Source organism: Ceratotherium simum, chromosome 13 (assembly GCF_057802395.1).
Source record: "Ceratotherium simum simum isolate JZ-2026a chromosome 13, ASM5780239v1, whole genome shotgun sequence".
NCBI classification, from domain to species: Eukaryota; Metazoa; Chordata; class Mammalia; order Perissodactyla; family Rhinocerotidae; genus Ceratotherium; species Ceratotherium simum.
Genome location: NC_141912.1, coordinates 38,373,381 through 38,385,931, shown reverse-complemented (window position 1 = coordinate 38,385,931; position 12,551 = coordinate 38,373,381).

Sequence of the window (12,551 nt, the reverse complement as noted above, 5' to 3'; positions counted from 1 at the left end):
CTTTCCAGACTTTCTGCCTTTGCAGAGGCAGTCAACCTGTTCTGAGAATGCCCTCTCCTCTTTATTTTTATTTATAGCCTTTCCGTGCTTCAGGACACAATTGTGGTTCCACCACAGATTGCTAAACAAACTCCAAGCATTCGTTCACTGTCCACACCACTCATCTGACAATCATGTGTTTGTTTGTTTTCATCTCTTCGTTAATTAACTTTTCAATTATAGTTTGTCTCCCTATTCCTTGAACACGTACTTTTTTTTTTTCTGTGAGGAAGATCAGCCCTGAGCTAACATCCATGCTAATCCTCCTCTTTTTTTTTTTTTTTTTTGCTGAGGAAGACCAGCTCTGAGCTAACATCCATTGCCAGTCCTCCTCCTTTTCTTTTCCCCAAAGCCCCAGTAGATAGTTGTATGTCATAGTTGCACATCCTTGTAGTTGCTGTATGTGGGACTCAGCCTCAGCATGGCCGGAGAAGCGGTGCGTCAGTACGCACCCAGGATCCGAACCTGGGCCGCCAGTAGCGGAGCGTGAGCACTTAACCGCTAAGCCACGGGGCTGGCCCTTGAACCACGTACTTTATCCAACATTTGTTGATGAAGGGGAAGACCAAAATGAGTCCCAACTAAAAGGTCATGATTAAAGTCAATTTATACCAAATTTAAGTGAATTAAGTGGTCTTAGGCAAAATAAAGTAAAGGTTAGGAACAAAGGCTTCAAACTGACTTAGCCTGCTTTCAAATCTGGGATCTGGCACCTACTAGTTATGTGACATTCATGAAGTTACTTAACCTTCTAAGCTTTAGACTCTGAATGGAGATAATAATAGCACCTACCTCATAGTGCTGTTGTAAGGAGCAAATAAAATTCTGCATGTAAAGCACGTAACCTAGCACAGAGTAAACCTCTAGTAAATATTAGCTATGATGGCAATAATGCTGATTGTGATTATGACAATGATAATGAAAAAGAAGAATTTTGGAACGGTCTTGCACCTTGGGGGTTCCAAAGGTGAAATGCTGGATAAATAGTTTGATTTTAATCTTCTTGGGAGAGAATGTGATTCAAAATAGTTGTATACATTAAATCAAGTTCAACCTTTTTCACTTTCTCTAGATCTTGGTAGGGCTAAATATTTAATTAGTTAGAGCTAAAGTGATTAACATTTAATATGTCTGCTTTATATGGTGGGTGCCTCACAGCTGGAAGTTACAAAACATGGACCTTGCTTGGCAAAGAGCTTTTATTTACTTAAAACTGCTTTTAAAGATCATTAAACATTCAAGTATGTTTTGCATTAAAAGTTACTCTTTGAGGATATGTTTTGATTCATCAGAATGTAGTTTAAATAATAAAAATAGCACTACCTGTACTGTCTCAAAGAATCTAACAAAGAATCAGAAAAATCATGCTAATAATTAAATGACAAGTGCTTTTGGAAAGATAAAGGCTGTAATTATGCTAACAATTCTCTAGAAAAAGGAGAATTTGTTAATGTTAACTTGAACAATAGCCAAATTAATCCTTAGGTGGTTTCTATATTCTACCTGATATAGATTTAATCAAGTCATTGTCAAAGGAATGACTTCAGCAATTTCTGTAATCACACAAGTTTAGAAAAAGTTTGAACTGTACACTGTTTTTTAAAGTACCTCTGAGTTGTGCACTTATATAACTAGGTCTGTAGAGCTTTTTCTCTATAAGATATTTGCAATTAATCGAGTGGACATAATTTGGGTCTGCATCTCTTATTTTTCTCCTGAAAAGAGAATTACTCAATTTTTCAGTTTAAAGTTTAATTTTGAAAAAGTCACCATTATTTTTTATTTTACTCTCTCCTTGTTTGGTGAAATACAAAGAAAGGAAAATCGGGACTGGAGAAAGCCAACTGTAATGTACTTCTTTCTTTACCTTAAAATATCTCCAATTACCTCAATAGTTATAAGATTATTTAGAAAAATTGAAATTTCACATATATGTCTTATATGTGGAATATATGTGATTATCCACTACAAACTGTAAGACATGAAACGACCTAAATTTTAAAAGATTAAAGCCTCTTTTTTTAAGTTGTAATAATTGTGGTAGTGGTGGACAGCTAGGAAATCCAGAATGTGCCAGCTTCAGAATGGTCAGGGAATCTGTGTGGTCAAGTGAGAACTGCTTCTTGTCCTCGATAAGATGTGGCTTTGTGTCAAGTTTATAAATCTCTTCTAGTCAGCTTTCAGTTTCCTCAGCAAGGTTTGAGAAAGAAAGGGTTTTTATCTTCCAGTAAAGTATATTTAAATTCATTACCAATTCATTTGTTTTTTTTTAAAAATAACCTAGATTTATTTTTGGGATTTTACACATTCAGTACTGACAATTTGAGTAAAAATAATCAGTATTTACTGAAGGCAGTGTACACAAAGATTTTATAGTTCCTGAGTGTTACTGAATAGGTAAAAACAAAAAGGAGTAGCTTAGAATGTATAAAGGCTCGAGGAAGCCTGGAGACTATTATAAAATACCTTATTAGAAGACTGGAAAAGTGTATGCCTCAGATCAAAAAGATCAGGCACATGAACAAAAACCCTGCATATCTAACTGATAAAGAAAAAGGGCCATCGTGTGTGTGCGCGCGCGCTCACGTGTGAGAGAGAGAGAGAGGGACAGACACAGAATATCATATGTTTGGGAGTTGGTGAGGGAATTGTCTTCCATCTTTTAAAATGTAGAATAAAATTGCTGATGTGAGACTTGCAAAACCAACAAAGTGCATCTAAGTAACAGGAAAAAAATATTCACTCAAAAAGATTTCATGGAACATCTCGCTAGGCGCTCAAAAGATGCTAATGAAAATATTTATTTATTGTATATCTCATTTATCATTTAATAAATATACAGCCTTAATTTTCTGTATTATTTACAACTATATTATAAACGTATTGAGGGCAGAAACCAACATTTCATTGAACATAAAGGCTGAGTGCTGAAAATGGGTTGGGTGAAAGGAGCAAAAAAGACACTGTAAAGCAGCCAACATTGACTGAGCATCAAAGATGTGTTAGGCATTTTTCTAACCACTTTATATGGATCCTCATGTAAATCCTAGGATATGGGCAGTTTTGCTGTCTTCACTGGTTTGCAGATAAATAAGCAGAAACAGAGAGAAGTAATTTGCTCGAGGCAGTATGGCAAAGTGGCAGAGTGGCACCATATCATTCTGCTTTTCCAAGTAACACAAGATGAATTTAAGGGATTTAACAAGATATTCTATGATTAAGTTCTAATTGAGGGTATCATCCACAAGGGCAGGGTTCAGAGGAAGCTAAAGTGGTCAAGGAAGGTTCCATGGAGGATGTAGAACTTAACAGTGGTCTTAAAGGATGAGTAAGATATGAATAGATAGAAAGGAGAGAGGGAAGGGCCGGCCCCGTGGCTTAGTGGTTAAGCGTGCACGCTCCGCTGCTGGGGGCCCAGGTTCGGATCCTGGGTGCGCACCGACGCACCACTTCTCTGGCCATGCTGAGGCCGCATCCCACATACAGCAACTAGAAGGATGTACAGCTATGACACACAACTATCTACTGGGGCTTTGGGGGAAAAAAATAAATAAAAAAAAAAGAAGAAAGGAGAGAGGGAAGGAAGGAGTAACATCAGGAATTGAAGCAAAAGCAGATTTCTTTTATGTTCTTTGTATTTTCCAATACATGGGGAATGAATGAATAAAAGTTTCTTTAAGTACTTTCTTTAACAAAAGGAAGAAGAAAAATCATACGATCATCTCAATAGATGCAGAAAGAGATTTGACATTTGACATGCATTTATGATAAAAACTCTCAACAAAATGAGTGTAGAAGGAACGTACCTCAACATAATAAAGGCTACATATGACAAAGCCATAGCTAACATCATACCCAACAGTGAAAGGCTGAAAACTTTTCCTCTAAGATCAGGAACAAGACAGGGATGCCCACTCCTGCTACTTTTATTCAACAGAGTATTGGAAGTCCTAGCCACAGCAATTAGGCAAGAAAAGGAAATAAAAGGCATCCAAATTGGAAAGGAAGAAGTAAAACTGTCACTATTTACAGATGACATGGTACTATATATAGAAAACCCTAAAAGCTCCACCAAAAAATTATTAATTAGAACTAATAAATGAATTCAGTAAAGTTGCAGGATACAAAATTAATATACAGAAATTGGTTGAGTTTCTATACACTAATAACAAGCTATCAGAAAGAGAAATTAAGAAAACAATTTCAGGGGCCAGCCCCGTGGCGTAGCGGTTAAGTGCACGAGCTCCGCTGCTGGCGGCCTGGGTTCGGATCCCGGGCGCGCACCAACGCACGGCTTGTCAGGCCATGCTGTGGCGGCATCCCACATTAAGTGGAGGAAGATGGGCACAGATGTTAGCCCAGGGCCAGTCTTCCTCAGCAAAAAAAAGAGGAGGATTGGCATGGATGTTAGCTCAGGGTTGATCTTCCTCACAACAACAACAACAAAAAAAGAAAACAATTTCATTTACAATTGCATAAAAAAGAATAAAATTCCTAGGATTAAATTTAACCAAGGAGGTGAAAGATCTTTTCTCTGAAAACTATAAGACATTGATGAAAGAAATTGAAGATGACACAAATAAATGGAAAGATATACCATGCTCATGGATTGGAAAAATTAATATTGTTAAAATGTCCATACTACCCAAAGCAATCTACAGATTCAATGCAATCCCCATTAAAATGCCACTGGCATTTTTCACAGAACTAGAACAAAGAATCCTAAAATTTGTATGGAACCACAAAAGACCCCGAGTAGCCAAAGCAATCTTGAGAAAGAAGAATAAAGCTGAAGGCATCATGCTCCCTGATTTCAAACTACACAACAAAACTATAGTAATCAAAACAGTAGGTACTGGCATGAAAAAAGACACATAGCTCAATGGAATAAAATAGACAGCCCAGAAATAAACCCATGAGTATATGGTCAATTAATCTATGACAAAGGAGGCAAGAATATACAATGGAGAAAAGACAGTCTCTTTGATAAGTCATGCTGGGAAAACTGGACAGCTACATGCAAAAGAATGAAACTCTACCACTATCTTACACCATATACAAAAATAAATTCAAAATGGATTAAAGACTTGAATGTAAGACCTGAAACCATAAAACTCCTAGAAGAAAACATAGGCAGTCACCTCTTTGACATCAGTCTTAGCAATAATTTTTTAGACCAGTCTCCTCAGGCAAGAGAAACAAAAGCAAAAATAAACAAATGGGATTATATCAAACTAAAAAGCTTTTGCACAGCAAAGAAAACAATCAACAAAACAAAAAGGCAACCTACTGAATGGGAGAAGATATTTGCAAATCATACATCTGATAAGGGGTTAATATCCAAAATATATAAAGAACTTATACAACTTAATATAAAAAAAAATTCAAAAACTGGCAGAAGACTTGAACAGACATTTTTCCAAAGAAGACATACAGATGGCCAACAGATACGTGAAAAGATGCTCAACATTACTGATCATAAGGGAAATGCAAATCAACACCACAATGAGATACCACCTCATACCTGTCAGAATGGCTATTATCAAAAAGACAAAAAATAACAGGTGTTGGTGAGGATGTGGAGAAAAGGGAACCCTTGTACACTGTTGGTGGGAATGTAAATTGGTGCAGCCAGTATGGAAAACAGTATGGAGTTTCCTTCAAAAATTAAGAATAGAAATACCATATGATACAGCTATTCCATTTCTGGGTATTTATCCAAAGAACACAAAAACACTAATTTGAAAAGATATATGCACCCCTATGTTCACTGCAGCATTATTAGCAGTGGACAGTACGGAAGCAACATAAGTGTCCATTGATAGATGAATGGATATAGAAGATGGGGTATATGTATATATATAAATATATATATATATATATGTATATTATATAATGGAATATTACTCAGCCATAAAAAAGAATGAAATCTTGCCGTTTGCGACAACATGGATGGACCTAGAGGGTATTATGCTAAGTGAAATAAGTAAAGACAAATACCATATGATTTCAGTTATATGTGGAATCTAAAAAACAAAACAATGAACAAACAAAAAAAACAGAAACAGACTCATAGATACAAGAAATAAACTGATGGTGGGCCGGCCCCGTGGCTTAGTGGTTAAGTGCATGTGCTCCGCTACTGGCCGGCCCGGGTTCGGATCCTGGGTGTGCACTGACGCACCACTTCTCCAGCTACGCTGAGGCCACGTCCCACATACAGCAACTAGAAGGATGTGCAACTATGACATACAACTATCTACTGGGGCTTTGGGGAAAAAAAGGAGGAGGATTGGCAATAGATGTTAGCTCAGAGCCAGTCTTCCTCAGCAAAAAAAGAGGAGGATTAGCATGGATGTTAGCTCAGGGCTGATCTTCCTCACAAAAAAAAAAAAAAGAAAGAAAAAAGAAATAAACTGATGGTTACCTGAGGGGTGGGGGTTGGGAGGCAGGTGAAATAGGTGAAAGGGATCAAGAGGTACAAACTTCCAGTTATAAAATAAAGTCATGGGGATATAATGTACAGCTTAGGGAATATAGTCAATAATATTGTAATAACTTTGTATAGTGACAGATGGTAACTAGACTTATCATGGTGATCATTTTGTAATGTATATAACTATCGAATCACTATCATGTGCACCTGAAACTAATAGGATATTGTATATCAATTTTACTTCAATAAAAAAGGGAGGGGCAGATAATAAACATTTTAGGGTTTGTGGGCCAAAAAAAAAAAAGTTTCTTTATGTAAATCAAAAGCAGAAAGCCAGAGAGAGAAATCAGTAGAACCTCCTGATGACATGATACAAAAGGTGAAAGAAAGAGATGAAAAAGAGGATAGACTTTATTTCAGTCTTTGTTGAAGAAGAGACTAGGAAGATTCTCCATTCAAATTATCTCTTGAAGTTTATGGTTTAGGAATAGTAGCTTATACTGTGGTTAACACACAGTGTGTTCAAGATCCAAATTACAAAGAAGACACACATTAACATGATTGGATGAAATCCACTCAATAATTTGGAGAAACTTAAATTTTCAACATTGACTTCCTCTTTTCCAACTCCATTTTAGTTCTCTTTTTAGGTTGGGTGCTGCTAAAACAAACATGGACAGCTCACCACAGCCAGAACTAGAACAACTGTACTACAAATACGGAACCATTTTTTATGGCCTTCAATGTATAACTTTGTCAAAGAGTCTTTGAATGTCTGAGTACAATCTTGCTCACGCTGGAGAACTAGTGAGCTGTGCTTCCCTTTTTATAGAAATGGTGTTACTTTTCCCTGGATAAATTAAGCTTGCCTCTGTGTTCAGTGATGCTACTTTATCAGAAAGACACCCACTCACTAGATGAGAATCAAACTTATCATTGGCAGTCATCAGAGTTATCTCTGAAGTCACTCTTATGAACGGGAGTTAGGTTGGCAAGTAGCCAGTCCTCTCGAGCAGGGCTGTAAAGACAACACAGATTACATACTTTAGCCCAAATTGCATACATATCCCCAAGTTCAGTCTATCCTTTCAGACCAGCTCAAGGCCATTTGGATTTTTTGCAGCTTTTCCTGATCACTCCTGCCAACAGTTCTTAAACTCACAGCAATTATTTGTCCTAGTCATCTGACACAATCATATTCTTTGGTTATCTAAGTGTTCACTGTCATATAGCATCATCTTTAAGAGCGTGAAGCATTAATTGAGTGTCTACCATGAAAGGACCCATGTTTCCTCAATGAGACCGTAAGTTCTTCAAGTGGAGAGACTATATTGTAAATTTTTAAAGACCACATAGCTCCTTTTGGAAGGTACTAAACAGATCATTTTTAAAAACTGGATTGAATCAAACCAAAGGAGAACACAGCTAAGATCCTGTGAATTTCCCCTGCCTTAATCTTTGCCCCTGCTACTTTTATTGCATATTATAATGAAAAGACAGGTGGCTCTTTGCGTGTGTGTGTGTGTGTGTGTGTGTGTGAGGAAGATCAGCTCTGAGCTAACATCCATGCCAATCCTCCTTTTTTTGCTGAGGATGACTGGCCCTGGGCTAACATCCATGCCCATCTTCCTCTACTTTATATGGGACGCCGCCACAGCATATGGCCTGACAAGCGGTGCATCAGTGCGCGCCGCAGATCAGAACCTGGGGGCCAGCAGTAGAGCGTGTGCACTTAACCGCTACACCATGACGCCAGCCCCCTATTTGCTCTTTTCAAAATAAAGATTTCAGAGCAAATTTTTCCCTTTTTCAGAGAAGCAATTTTATAAATTAAGATTGCCAGGTTCCTAAGCAAAAGGCTTAGAGAAGTAGGTAGAGTCTAATTTATAGAGATAATACCTAATATTAATTGAGCATTTACTATGTGCTAACATGCTAAGCACTATTCTAATTAATCACTTTGTGTGCCATATATATGGCACATATATATTATATATATGATAGATGTTCATATGGCACCTATGTTTATATATTTTTCTTTAATCCTCTTAATTATTATTATACCCAGGAAGGTAAAGAACTTGCCTAAGTTCCACAGGGAGAGAGGCACAAGTCCTAATTCATGGAATACATGCTGATTAAGAGATAGACAATGTGTGGGGCAGCTCTTTGTGTGTTAGAGGTCACACTCAGAGCACAGAGGGCCACGAGCCAGGTTAAATAAAATCAGGAAGCAAGGTAATGAATGGAAAGACAATAGAGTCAGTGGATAATTTCCTTCAATATTGTGCCCAAGATAAGTGAATGGGGATTAGAACAATGTAAAAGTTAGCAGTGTGAGTGAGTGGTGGCAAAAAGGAATGACTGCTGAAAATGAGAGCTTCTAGCAGCTAAGCATGTGGGGTAAGCTTTAGCCTTAGGGTGAGGGGAAGTTGTAATCTCTGTAGCAGTGAGACAAAAATCTCTTGTGTCTTGCAGTGGTATTGACTGATTCAGTCAATTAATCAATAAACATTTGCTGAACAGCTACTATATTCAAGGTACTGTGTTAAGTACCATGGAGATCCATAGTGACAAAATACATGGTCCTAGTTACTGCTTAAGGATCTTTTTATCCTGATAAGACAAGATACATAGAATCATAAAGATTGAGCTGGAAGGACACGTAAAGATCTTCTCATCTAATCTCTTTAGTTTTATAGATGACCAAAACCAAATCTCAGAGAGGAAGTGATTTGCCAAATTTCTCTTAGCATTTTCAGAGCGAGGATAGGATCCAGACTTGATTGCTACCCCAAGCTCTATTTTCTTATACAGATATAATTAGTAATGAAAAGTAGTATTTGCCAAGTAGCAAATTAATTGTATAGGCAATGCATTGTTTCCTACCATAATATGTTTACAAGGTCCAGGTCTAAATGCTAAAACTTTTTCTGGGGAATTTTCAGGTGCAAAGGGACTTTCCTAGTTGTCTCCTCAGCTGCTTTAGCATGAAAACAGAAAATGGCCCCTCCTCTGCTCTCCGAGCACCTGTGCCACCTCGATCATACACGTCACATGTGATCGTAATATGTCTAGCTCAGTAGTTCTGAAAGTGTGTGGTCTCCAGCCCAGCAGCACCTGGAAACTTGTTAGAAATGCAAATTCTTGGGCCCACTCCAGACCCACTGACTCAGAAACTCTGGGGATGAGGCCCAGTGATCTGTGTTGTAACAAGCCTTCCAGGTGACACTGATGTGCTTTTGAGCTTGAGAACCTCTGGTCTCTCTAAATGGCTCTCCAGAGAGATTGTGAGCTCCTTGAAGGCAGGGACCACGTCCTTCACAGTTTTTGTTTCCCCAACTTAGTACCAAGTCTTGAGCATAGTGGATGTTCATAAATATTTCTGAAACAACTATAGGTGTGGACATGGTAAGGCAAAGCATGCCATTATCCAACTATCTTCACGTAATGGTTAGCTTCTTTAGGCTCACTTTATGTGATGGGCTGAATAGTGTCTCCCCCATCCCAAAATTCATATGTTGAGATCCTAACCCCCCAATACTTCAGAATGTGTATTTGGAGATAGGACCTTTAAAGAGGTGATTAAAGAGGAAGATGGGCAAGGATGTTAGCCCAGGGCCAGTCTTCCTCAGCAAAAAAGAGGAGGATTGGCATTGGTTGTTAGCTCAGGGCTGGTCTTCCTCACAAAAAATAAAAATAAATAAATAAATAAATAAATAAAGAGGTGATTAAGATAAAGTGAGGTCATATTGGTGGGCCCTCATCCAATATGACTGGTGTCCTCATAAGAAGAGAGGAGATGAGGACACAGACAGGCACAGAGGAAAGACAAAGAAAAGACGGCCACCAACAAGCTAAGAAGAGAGACTTCAGAAGAAACCAACCCTGTTGATACTTTGGTCTTAGACTTCCAGTCCCCAGAATTGTAAGAAAAATACATTTCCGTTGTTTAAGCCACCAGACTGTGGTGCTTTGTTATGACAGCCCTAGCAAACTAATATACTTTGTAAAAATTTTTACGAAAATACTGGTTCTGAAATCCAGGAACTCCCATCTAAGCCTATGACAAAACAATCCTATTTTTAGATGTTAACCATTGATGTGTTTAAGAAATTAGTCTTTCATGTTCAATACAAGCACAGATTTTGGAGTCAGACAGAGGTGGATTTCAATCCTGACTCAGCCACTTAGAAGTTGTGTAATCTTAACCTCTAAAGACTCAGTTTCCTTGTCTGTAATTTGAGGCTAATAATAGCTCCCTCCTAGACATAACTCAATAATTGGCAAGTATATCATAGGCATTCAGTATATGGTGACTTAAAAATGGTAATTAACCAAATTATTCAGACTGGCCTTCTCTGGGAGATGGAATTACAGCTAAATTTTACTGTAATGCTTGAATCAGTTCAACAAGCATGGTACTGTGGTGACTTTTTAAAAGACTATATAAAATGACAGATTACGTATTTTTCTGGAGAAACGAACTGAAAAGTCAAGGGAAATAAAAGAATAAGAATGTTGAGAATGTAATAGAAAGATGCAACACTCAAGAATAGTAAAATTGTCTGTTAGTAAATAGTAAAATTGATAAGTAATTAGACTATATGAAGGTAGGGATTGCTACTTTTGTCTTGTGTCCCCAGAGCCTAATACGGCACCTGGCACTTACTATAAGCTCTTCAACTTTTGGTTGAATGAAAGAATGAATGGCCTTCTGCAGGGATGATTATACAAATTATACAAAAACATTTCAACCCAAATATACTTACACCAAACTAGTGGCTCTACAGTATTTCAGCATCGTGCAATCAAAACTTTAATTTTAACCTGGAAATTTCGCTTTGGGGAAATAACCTAAGAAAATAACCCCAAAGGGAAAAAAAGTGTTATTTTAAAAAAGTCTTCAATTATAGTAATAGTCAAAATAGAGAAATACTGGAATAGGGTTCAGAGCCTCTCCAACCCACTTCTACATCTCCCCTCTCCTGCCTTTTGACCGCGACCTCCTTGCTGCCCCCAAACTGTTCTGACCATCCTCAGGGCCCCTCACTGCAGTGGCCTAGTGCCCCAAACTTCTGACCCTTTGGTATCAGCTTCCCTCATTAAAACTTGTCTTGTGCCTGCTTATCTTTGAGACTCTACTCAACCAATTAATCTGATAAATTAATTTAAACTGAGGCGCTAATGAATGATAATGGTTGAATGTGAGTCCGTTCCTGGATAACAATTGCATTTCAGCCGCACCTTACTGTGAAGAGTAAGTAATACATTTCAGGCACGTGTCCTGGCCATTGGGGGAAGATATTTTAAGCAGGGGGATTTCCTCATACCCCTCAAATTACACCATGTAGACAGCTGCCTATCCCACATGATCTGGCCAACTCCTTGGCATCCAGTTATCAGCACTCAGGGGACATTAGAGGAAACAGGTCTGTTACTCTTCTTAACAGAGCTTGGAAGCAGTGACTGGACTATTTATGCCACTTAAAGGAAAAGGGCATTTACTCTGGAACCTACCCAGAAAGCACACATTCCCTGGGCTTAGAGGTAAACTCTTCTCTACCTAACCTCTGGGGACGGCTGAGTGACTAGTGCCTAGATTAACCTAAATGAGTGAGCTGGGACATGCAAACACTGAGAAAGGACTGGTAGTATACCGCTAAGCTTCACAGGTGAAAAGATCCTAGACATCGATATGAATTTATATGAGCACACAGATGAGAGAACATTGAACCTGATAATGAAAATAGCTGCCTTTTATCAGACGTTAATTATATTAACTGTGCTAAGGTATTTACATATTTTAAAAGATCTAATCCTCTGATACTGAGGAAAATAGAGGTTGTTATCCCCATTGCAGATGAGGAAACTGAGGCAAAGATAGGTTAAGCGACTATCCCATAGTCAAATGGCAAATCTGGGATTTGAAACCAAGTCTTTGAACTACCAAGTTTATGGCTGTAACAGAGGCTTAACAGCCTTTCATATTTCAGAATCGAGTCTTTTTTTTCTTTTTTTCTTCTTCTTCTTCTTTTTTTTTTTTTGGTGAGGAAGATTAGCCCTGAGCTAATAT